This window comes from Mytilus californianus, unplaced genomic scaffold (assembly GCF_021869535.1).
Source record: "Mytilus californianus isolate M0D057914Y unplaced genomic scaffold, xbMytCali1.0.p SCAF_1, whole genome shotgun sequence".
Lineage (NCBI taxonomy): Eukaryota > Metazoa > Mollusca > Bivalvia > Mytilida > Mytilidae > Mytilus > Mytilus californianus.
This window is the reverse complement of record NW_026262581.1, coordinates 130495077-130507081: the sequence shown is the minus strand read 5'-3', so window position 1 is coordinate 130507081 and position 12005 is coordinate 130495077. Positions and strand designations below refer to the sequence as shown.

Sequence of the window (12005 nt, the reverse complement as noted above, 5' to 3'; positions counted from 1 at the left end):
TTAAACCAACAAGGGAAGTGAGGGGGTTCCAAATCAACCAAAGGCTACTAATGAGTCGGAAATGACAGTGAAGTTGTGAATGACTGTCGACACATGAAGACATATAGGCCACACCCAGCAGCAGGTTGTAGTCGGGCCTTGAAAAAAGTATTCAGTATATCAGTTCGGCGAAACAGACATTCGGTCAGATATGGGATTCACATGCAACCACCCCCCCCCCCCCCCCCCCCCCAAAAAAAAAAAATTACGCCCGTTTTTTATTCATCATGTTCATTTAATGCTAAATAATTTTGTTGAAAATATTTTTTTCTAATAGCAAAAAAGTGGACAAGATTATTGTTTTCAATCCAGATACGGCCAGAATTATTGTTTAAAGCAAAAATCAGGGTCAGATTTTTTTCTCTGAAATATCTCAGACTGCCCCCTCAAATCAAATGGTCCTTACCTTAGACTTTAAATCTATATTTAGAGCTTACTGACTGGGGATCACTATTCAGCAATGTTATTAATGGGCTGGCGCGTGTGGGGTTAAACATGTTTTCGTAGGTAAATAATATTGCTGTGGAACTTTTTTTTTCATGAGAGTGTAATAGAGTATTACTTTCTGATGGTTGGAATTGTGAAATAGAAGTCAATACGTTCTTGCTCAATACTTTGTCGCTTTGAAGGCGTCATGCTTGTCATCCTCAGCCTAAGCAATGTGTTACTGTAATTTGAATTTCAAAATGACTGAGTGACGTTTTTTCGACGTACTGGTCAACTCCACCGTAGCGAATCACATGACTTTGACATAATCAATAATATATTACAGTAAATACGAGCGAAAACTATCTTTATAAGTAAAGAATTGTCGCATAAAAATTGAATACACGGGAAATGGCAAAGTTCGCGAAGTCTAGTCTGATTAATCATTTTACAAAAAAAAAATAAAAAAGTGCAAGCAAAGGGGGGGCGTACGCCCTCTACGCCCCCCTCTGGATCCGCCACTGGCCTACTACTACGACGACGACGGAATGTAGGATTGCTATGTCTCGCTTTTGAGACAAAAGTCGCAGTTCGACAAAAATAGTTCTTGGTTGTAGGGATATTTTGAAAGTCCCTTCCTACCCTCCCACATACATCTTAATGAAATAGCCCTTAACAACTTCTTTTGGTTCAGTTCATGTTTAGGCAGTTGATGCATCTTGCATAAGTATCTTCAGAGCATTAACTAGTATTTTCAACACACATTTGGTTTTTATCTATGTTCCCTCTATACTCATTATACTTGTTTTTTATACCAATGTGTCTTAATTCTTGCTCTTGGATATCATTCATGGGGTTATCAATCTGATGTGATTGGTTATCGCTGCAAATCAACTGACAAGACCCTTTGGTGTTGCTGTAACACTACTTCATTTTTTTGGCACTTTGTTTATAAACATAGCTCAGAAAGCGAAAGAAAATTGATCCAAGTAAAAGAGAATTCTTCCACATTTCTGCTACTGGCTGAATATTGGTTCTAAAGCAATTAGAATAGTGGTTGCAAATCAGAAATTTTATTTCAGAATTAAAATATTGGAAAAAGTATGCAGAGTTCTTTATATGTAAGCTATTTTTATTATTCAAGAACACATTACAAAAGGGTTTCAGAGGAAAAAAAAAAAAAAAAAAAAACCCTCCTACCTGCCCCACTTTTTTCTACAAGTTGGATGAAAATCTACTGCAGTCAAACCTGCCTTTATGGTCACCTCTTTTCAGTGGTCACCTGCCTCTAACGGTCACTTTCAGACCCTTCCAAATGTTTTCTCTATATAATTTAACTCATTTCAGGAGTCTCCTAATTTTCGCAAGAAATCGTCATTTCAACTTTTGTCAGCGGTCATTAAAATGATTTTCATGTTTTTTACAACCAAAATATAATCATGACGAATAATAAATGTGTTCAGTATTGAGGTTAAAATGAGAATCAGAACCTGTCTGTAACCGAGATTGCGCAATAGGAGGTGAATTAGTGAATTTCTCATGTTCTACTCCTTTCATTTTCCATTGAAAACCTTATCATCAACTTATTTCTCCATGAATATTAACTATTTCGAATGTTTTCCTCAAATTAGAGCGCAGCAATCCACCAATTTTTTTTGTCTGCTCGCACGAACGATAACTCTACAGCTTGAAAACACTATAATAATTTTCCCTGAGCAGGAACAGATATTATGACATTGTTTATAACAAAGTTTCCAGTGGAACTTCTGTTAGGCAGAACAAATATACGTTTACAATGTAAATATTTGTTTGGTATATGAATGCATTCAATATTTCCTACTCAGAAGTATGTCAAAATATGCAGTTTTTGTCATTTTTTGTAGAAAACTCATTTATCCTATCTTTTGACCACAAAATCTTGGTAAATTTTCATAATATCTATATTTCCTTATGATTTCAACTTTTCGAATACATATCAAATATTTTTACGGCAAAAATAATCTAATTTTGTAATACTTGATTTGATTCTTAGGCAACTCCTTTTTGTGTATGAACAGATGGTGGCTAATTTCAAAATTAAAACAAGGCACACAATCATTTGTAACATAAAATGTATCAGAACTTACAGTTTCAAATTCATTGTCTCTAATGCTTAGAAAGTCTTTTCTTCGTGCTTGGTTTTTGAAAACTGTAGATATTGTCTGGTCTCGCACCTTTTTTGGTATAATTCTAAATAAGCACTCAGAAATACAGACTTGAAATTCATAATCTAAAATTAAAGAAAAAGCAAAAGTCAATACAAGCAATACAGACTTTAAATTCATGTCAAACATTCCAGTTATATATATATATATATATGTTGATATTTTGCCAGCTTGCTTCTCCTTATCATGCTTATCTACTACCGATTTTATTTCCAGTAAAACTTTGTCATCAAAGTTTTGGTTGATTTTCGCTTGTTATATGATTTCATGTATCTTAGGTCCTTCAAACATTAAAGCCATAGAAAATTTAAGTCTTTTACTTTACTTTACTATTATTGTAGGTGGGACATAACAATCTTAACTTAATTAAATACCATCCTAGGTCAATTTATGAACATATGTCTTTTCCTACATTTCTATTTCACTTGTGTGATTATCAAAATTAGGTTTTCAAAATTATGAATTTATTAATTTATACCATAACCCTTCACATGGTTCATGCATTCAATTTAAATATGACATTTACCTCCAATTTCATTTAGCAAGGTTGATAACTTCTTTCTGAAAGTAAAAAAAAACTATAGCATAAAACTAAAGCATCAAAAGGAGAAGTTGATTGACTGATTGATTGTTGGTTGCTTAACGTCCAGTGGCTAATATAGAAGTTGAATATGTTGTTCTAAGCATACCTGTAATCGTAGTTCAAAGTATAAAAACTAGAGGCTCTCAAGAGCCTGTGTCGCTCACCTGACTCTACTTTGGTTTTAGATATCATGTAAAGATAGATAAATATCATAACAGATACCCAAATAATGATTGAGGCCAAATTTGGTTTAATATTAGTCCCGTTATTTAATAAAATATCCTGGTGGCCATCTTGAACAGTAAATTAGCAACAAAGAAGCCACACTTAGTCAGCACCTCATAAGGAACATTCATGCCATGTTTGGTTTCATTCCATTCAGTGGTACTCTAAAAGAAGACATCTTTAAATATGGATCAGCTTCAAAGTAACAACACTTGGTCAGCACCTCATAAGGAACATTCATGCCATGTTTGGTTTCATTCCATTCAGTGGTTCTCTAAAAGAAGACATTTGTATGTATTTCCCATAGGGTCCTATGTTAAACTTAGTCCCCCGCTGGCGGCCATCTTGGATGATGGATCGCCTGCAAAGAAACAACACTTGGTCAGCACCTCATAAGGAACATTCATGCCATGTTTGATTTCATACCATTCAGTGGTTCTCTAAAAGAAGACATTTGTATGTATTTCCCATAGGGTCCTATGTTAAACTAAGTCACCCGCTGGCAGCCATCTTGGATGATGGATTGGCTGCAAAGTAACAACACTTGGTCAGCACCTCATAAGGAACATTCATGCCATATTTGGTTTAATTCCATTCAGTGGTTCTCTAAAAGAAGACATTTGTATGTATTTCCCATAGGGTCCTATGTTAAACTAAAGTCATCCGCTGGCGGCCTTCTTGGATGATGGACAGACTGCAAAGTAACAACACTTGGTCAGCACCTCATAAGGAACATTCATGCCATGTTTTGTTTCATTCCATTCAGTTGTTCTCTAAAAGAAGACATTTGTATGTATTTCCCGTAGGGTCCTATGTTAAACTAAGTCCCCTGATGGCAGCCATCTTGGATGATGGACCGACTGTAAAGTAACAACTCTTGGTCAGCATCTCATAAGGAACATTCATGCCATGTTTGGTTTCATTCCATTCACTGGTTCTCTAAAAGAAGACATTTTTATGTATTTCCCATAGGGTCCAATGTTAAACTAAGTCGACCGCTGGCGGCCATCTTGGATGATGGATTGGCTTCAAAGTTACAACACTTGGTAAGTATCTCATAAGGAACATTCAGGCCATGTTTGATTTCATACCATTCAGTGGTTCTCTAAAAGAAGACATTTGTATGTATTTCCCATAGGGTCCTATGTTAAACTAAGTCACCCGCTGGCAGCCATCTTGGATGATGAATTGGCTTCAAAGTAACAACACTTGGTCAGCACCTCATAAGGAGTATTCATGCCATATTTGGTTTCATTCCATTCAGTGGTTCTCTAAAAGAAAACATTTGTATGTATTTCCCGTAGGTCCTATGTTAAACTAAGTCCACCGCTGGCCGCCATCTTGGATGATGGATTGGCTACAAAGTTACAACACATTTGGTCAGCACCTCATAAAGAACATTAATGCCATGTTTTATTTCATTCCATTCAGTGGTTCTCTAAAAGAAGATATTTGTATGTATTTCGCATAGGGTCCTATGTTAAACTAAGTCCCTCTCTGGTGGCCATCTTGGATGATGGATCTGCTTCAAAGTAACAACACTTGGTCAGCACCTCATAAGGAACATTCATGTCATGTTTGGTTTCATTCCATTGAGTGGTTCTCTAGAAGAAGTTCAAAATGTAAAAAGTAAACGTTGACGACGACGGACGACAAGTGATGAGAAAAGCTCACTTGGCCCTAAGGGCCAGGTGAGCTAAAAACAAGAAACGAGAAACAAAGTTTATGAACCACACCAACAAACGACAACCACTGAACAACAGGCTCCTGACTTAGGACAGGTGCATACAAATGCAGCAGGTTTAAATGTTTTAACAGGCGCCAACCTTCACCCTATAGCCATAATTCCTAGAGTGGGGGAATGATGATTATTGATAATTCTATTGCAATTATTTTGTATCAATGGTTTTGATTGGATGACAATAAGCGTAAAATTCTCTATCTCCCTGTCTGTTACTAAGGAAGCCGACATTTTGAATTCTGGAATGTGTTGACATGTAATTTCTCCAATAATAAGCCAAAAAACTCACATTTTGCACCAAGATATCTTCTTTTTATCAAATTTTATTACATTTTGAGGCAAATAAGAAGCCAGAAAACATCCAGTGTTTACGTTTGACGCCGGAAGCATGCCCATGACATTACCTAGTTTAGGCGCCAAAGAAGATAACATAATTTCGCGGAATTTTCGTTTAATGAAAATTTTACAATGAAATAATTACTAAAATTGAATGATTTGTTTATTTTGCATTAGAATAGAGATAACTGTATTGTATTTGAAGCTTTGCGGATGTCCATCGGTAGTTTTACTGTTGCAAACTCAATTTGCGACAGTAAAACAACCGATGGACTTTCACAAAGCTTCAAATACAATACAGTTATCTCTTAAGTATCATTGAAAGGTTGTTGTTTTACAAGATGACATTTTACTGCCAAAATATATATAAAAAATAAACAAGCGAAAAGTTGTCACTGCAAACAGATGCTTCCTGAACTATACATTTATTGAGAAAAAAAAACAGAAATGAGCCCCATATAAAAATAAGGAGATGAGGTATAATTGCCAATGAGACAACAAAAGCAATTGAAAAATATGGCTGAGTTTACACGACAAAATTTACTGAGTACAGACAAACCTGTGCACCTAATTAAGTTTTAAGGTAGATAGGGTGTCTTCCTCCATCTTGGATTTTGAAATACCAGAAAACAATAGGTCTAGATCTTTAATAAAATGTGCAAATTTTGAGAGTAATAGGTAATTCATGTGTAAGAATTTTCATTTCAATATAGAAATTGACATGTTTTATTATATTTATGGTTGTATTTTACAAAAAACGGAATACTTTTGTTTGATTCATTTTTTCCAACTTTGACACATAAGGGGAGGCAACTCAAATGTAAGGGCAGATAATTCAGATAAAGTTACTTTTACAATAGAATGTGTTAGGAATTTACTTATTTTATTATGTAGCAAGAAAACGGGTCCCGTGACCCCATTTTTTCTTTTTCTTACCTGAAAGCATAATATGAGAGCTATCTTCTCATATTTTATCTCAAAATTCTATGGTGTAGTTTTCGTTTTATGGCAGAAAATTGGGTTTCCCATGCATAATCTATACAAAATCTGTCAATTTTGCACAACCTGTAGCGTGAAAATAAGCCCCTTGACCCATTCTTTTTATTTATTTTTTTTAAAAAGCATGATATAAACTACATTTTGGCAAATTATTAAAAAATTCTATGGATTATAATTTAGACACCCCATCTACCTTAAGGCATGGCAGGAAGTGGATAATCAAATTTTTAATGTATTTTATATTTCAGAAGTTTATAAACTTAACTGGATTTTGAGAATCCTTTTTTTGTTTGTTCTATAGTTCTATAATCTTTCTATTGTTGAAGACTGTATGGTGACTTCTAGATGTTTTGGGAACTTTGTGTTGTTGAGTTGCTGTTACATTGATGTGTCCCTTACCAGTTTGACATGTACACCACCTCTTAAGATTTTTTTCTTATAGTATCTAAAACATTAACCTAAGCTTAAAACTAACATTGATCATTTAACCATAAAAACATGATCTTTGCATGAAAAACTTGAATTTGACCAGTTAAAAAAAAAACAATAACGCAGTCATAATAATACTTGTAGTAGTTCACTTTGCATAACCTACCTATTAGTCTTCACAATAAAGTTTGAAATCTACAAGCCCGGAGTTCAATTTTTGGAAAATTTTAGTTAGATTCTGTTGGCCTGTAGGGATGATTTTACATGCTCGAAAGGAATTTTACAAGTCTGGGCTGCTGGGCCTGTGGTTCAGCGTGAAGACTGCTATTAGATTTATTGTTAATTTTTTATGGTCCAAATTATGAAGAAATATTAGCCATTGTATGTGTTAATGAGTTAATAAATCACAATACTGGTAGTTATACCATTTTTGGTTTTTTTTTTAGGTCTTTCCACTTTTCTGTGGAAAGACCTATTGTATTTGTTCTGATTATTATTATTATTATTATTATTTTTTTTTTTTTCCCGCCAACTTTTGAAATTTTTGTTTCGCAATATGTCGCTTAGATATTTCTCATATTGTATCGTATAGTTTATGCGCTTTTAAATTTCACCCTGCTAAGCCGAACAATTATCTTTGTAAGAGTTATCTCCCTTTTCACTGTTTATCAAGTGTGTGCATCTCCTTCGTAACAAAAAAAGATATCGACAAAATTCTTTTTCTAAATTGTTCGTTACATCCTCAGGAATTTTTGGCTATTTTGGATCGAAGTGATTCGATGAAATTTTATAGGAGTTATCTACCTTTATCAAATAAATTTGTCGTTATGTTTTTGTTACTCATAAACTGTAAGCCGACTAAACCTATAGTTTTTTTATTTGAGGTCCTTGGATCCTAACTTCGAAAATGAGGTCAAGGTCAAAGGTCAAGGTCATGTTCTGAATTTTGTCTTTTGCTTGTTTTTGCATTTTCTCCGATATTTTTAATGTTATATATTAAAGAACAAGTGCAAAATGTTTGTTATATTGTGATGAAGATATGATACATTTGGTCTGAGACAATCCAGCGACATCTTATTGGAGTTATTGCCCCTGAAATGTTTTATTTTAAGGTTAATTGATTATTACTTCATATTGGTACATGATAAAGCCATAAGATCTTTAGCAAAATGTTGGGTGACATATGACCTTGAAAAATGTCAACCGGAAGTGACCTTGAGTGAACCGGAAGTAGTCATTTTTGCACTTATTTCATGTAGAAGTACATAGAAACCATATATTTTTTGAATGGTCATACATTAATCTATCATTTGAGACAGGAAGTGATATTTTATAAACCGGAAGTAGCATATTATCTCCCTTTTTACAGGCAAAAGTATATATAAACCATATATTTTTGGAATCAGTGTAAATAAAGCTATCATATGAGACCGAAAGTGACATTTTCTAAACCGGAAGTAGCCAATTATCTCCCTTTTTACAGGCAAAAGTATATATAAACCATATATTTTTGGAATCAGTGTAAATAAATCTATCATATGAGACCGGAAGAGACATTTTCTAAACCGGAAGTAGCCAATTATCTCCCTTTTTACAGGTAAAAGTATATATAAACCATATATTTTTGGAATCAGTGTAAATAAAGCTATCATATGAGACCGGAAGTGACATTTTCTAAACCGGATGTTGACAATTATTTCCCTTATTTCAGGCAAAAGTCTACAGAAACCATGTTTATTGAATCAGTATGAAGAAACCTATGATTGGACGCCAATAGTAGCTTTGAGTAAACCAGAATTAGCTTCTCATCAATTATTTAGAAAATTTATGTGGAAAGACCTTCAATTGTTCTTTGAACAATTGGTTTTTAATTTATCTATTCATTTGTTCTATGTTTTGCCTTCCAGTTTTATGAAACTCTAAGGTAAATAAGATATTTCTATAGTATCACCAAAGCAAACTTACAGACTAGGTTTGATCAACTGTCTAGACAGTAGAGCCTCTTTAACACTGCATGGTGCATCTTCCAACAAAACATTCAATGACCTCAGAATCTAGATGAAACAGAAGAAATGATATGCAGTGATAAGAAAAAAGAATCACACTTAAATTTTTTGTAGTATAAGCTGGAACCAGTCATAAAACAATACAATGTTTTCAAGACACGTATGTTAGTTGAAATACCGGAATGAAAGTTGTAGATATGAATAAATGTACACAAAATATATTTTTTATTTAATTTGGAATAACACTAGATATATTGCCATGCTTGTTGTAATTCAAAACTATACTAGAATTGCACAACACTGGAAATAAATGGCCATGTTCATATATACATTTCTCAATACATAAAAAAAAATATCAATTCACAAGTTTTTCTTATTAAATAAAATTTTATTTATCTCATGGCAAGTTATAACAAATACACCTGGAAATGTAACAGTAAATCATTGATCAACAATGAAAAACTAAGACTGTGTGTTCTGTGTTCATGGTTCGATCATGCATTCCTTATATAATAAAACTCAATTGATTACAATGATTATTCTTATATAAATAAATTTGGTGTATTTACTGTCTTCTGATTGGTTAAAAGTATTACCTTTATTTTCAATGTTGTTAATTTTTATGGCCCACTCTGACGTTGTGTATTCATACGCCAACATGTGTGTACGTTGCTATTGTTAATATAAATAATATAAAAAGCTCTTTGAGCCTTATTTTTGATAGAAATTTATTTATAATGAATGGCTATTATTTATTTTGAATTTATTGAACCATAAAATTAAATTTTGACTCTTCACATTTTACATAATCCGCGAAATAAATAATAGCCATTTATTAATTGAATTGTAAATTTTGTGGTTTGCTGTGACCCATGAAATCCATGAATAAAAATGAATCTATAGTACTTACTTCTAATCTATGTCTAAAGTCTGCTGCTTCATTTTGTAGAAGTGTATCTAAATAAAGTTGACAAAATTTCTGCACAAGTGAAGCTTTTGCTACAAATAAACATAAAAATTCCATGTAATAATTATAATTCCTGTCCCTGTTCTGTTGAAATATAACTCTGGTAGATTAGTTGTATACCACCATTTTGGATTGTAAAAAGCAGCACACAATCAGTCTAGTTCTTTGCTTAAATCTGCATAATTTGAGACAGAATGGCAATTTATGTACAAGACTGTTTATCTAAATAAAGAAAAAGAATTGATTTAATATACTGTAAAAGCAGAAATTTTCGTGGAGGATTTAATTTCGTTTTTTTCGTGGAAAGAATATATCCACGAAATTAAAACCCCCACGAAAATTTAACCTACATATAATATCACTTCCATTTAATGTAAACCACGAAATTAAATACCCATGAAATTTTATATAGAGACAAAACCACGAAATTTTAACCCCACGAAAATTAATGTTTCTACAGTACGTATTATTCAGATTTTTTCTACTAATACTAAATATTTATTTGTGTTTGCTTAAATTTTTCATCCTAAGGATTTAAGGGGAGATAACTCTCATAGCAACATTTTTATAAAGGAATGTTAATGAAATTTTCATTTTTTACTTGTAGCAAGTATACAAGTTTGGTGACGCCATTTTTTCTTTCTGTTTTCTAAAATCATTTTATAAAACCTATCTTCTCATTTCTTATGTCAAATTCTATCTCATAGATTTCTTTCTGTTCAGAACAATGTTTTTTCATGACTATCTATGCAAAATTGAGCAGTTTTGCACAATGTGTAGTTTGAAAAATAGCATGGCCGACCGAAATAAAAATAAGGAGATGTGGTATGATTGCCAATGAGGCAATTATCCACCATATTTTTATTTATATTTCTGAAAAAAGCATGGTAAAATCTACATTTTGGCAAAGAACAAGAAAATTCTATCTAAGGAAATGTTTAGTCATGATCCACCTTTCAAACACATCTAACTTCAAGAAAAGAGATCAAAGTTATACAACAGATGACCTGTAAATAACATTTGATTTCTATATTGTTCAAATGATATTATTATCTAGAGGCTCAAAGGAGCCTGTAGAGTTCACATGGTATTTTTGCATAAAATTGATACAATGCAATAAGAATATTTTGGCTGAATGGCAATGAATCATTTGTTGTAACCACTAACTTATTTAATCATAATTCTTGACAGAATCAAACCAAATGGCAAATAGTAATATACTACTGGAACCGGATTCTGAGAAAACCATGCTTTTTTCCGTATTGAAACAATATTTTCCAGATTTTCAGATTTTTACAAAAAGTTAATTAAAAATATTGACCTACAGACCCAATGATATTCAAAAAGGAAACCCGAAACTTTAACAGAAAAAATTAAAGTTTAACACCTGAATAAAACAGTAAATTCTAAATTGACAGTATTGTTCAGTATTCTTATTTTACCTCAACTTTTATTTTAGTTACTAGTATTGGTTACACATTGTATACAATTACCTTCAGCTGTAGATTCGCTTAATACCTGCAATAATACAAAATGGATTTATAATCAGCTAGTAAGAGAAAGAAACAAAATGTTTATATTTTCTAAAAAAAATTAGCAAAAACTATAAAAAAGCTGACATGGGCAAGGTTTGCACAACTTAATAATCATGAATTTAAATATGGTGAACCAACACCTGAAGTGGTAATCGTGCAGTTGGGTAATAGTGGGTGGATACCGAAAGGTATTCACAGTTGTCTTTCACTAGAAAAGTAAATAAACCGATAATAAAGACAACAATACCCATCAATTACTGTATGGTAAGAGTTTATTCTGGTCGACATGTTTCGCCATCAAGCATGGCGTCTTCAGGACAATATTACATATGAAATCAAACAGTGAAGTACAAATTTGGTGGTTCATGCGGTTCGCCGGAAGTAATGTTACAATAATGGTTGTTATGACGATGTTATAGATATAAATAGAAAGTGAAAGTGAAATAAGAATTTAGTTAAGTTAAAAGTGAAAGTTAGTCAATAAAGTTATTAACGATGTGTTTAGCTGCTTTTCA

General features: G+C 32.7%; 1 protein-coding gene across 1 annotated transcript in view; it reads right to left on the bottom strand.

Annotated features, from left to right (window-relative positions):
* Positions 1-3222, bottom strand: part of LOC127739048 (uncharacterized) — a 48348-nt gene extending 45126 nt beyond the window's left edge. The window contains exons 1-2 of the mRNA XM_052250609.1: positions 3196-3222; positions 2592-2734 (exon numbers count right to left, since the gene is read on the bottom strand). The gene's annotated coding sequence lies outside the window, so the exon portion shown is untranslated. The remainder of the gene's footprint in view (positions 1-2591; positions 2735-3195) is intronic.
* Positions 3223-12005: the final 8783 nt, after the last annotated feature.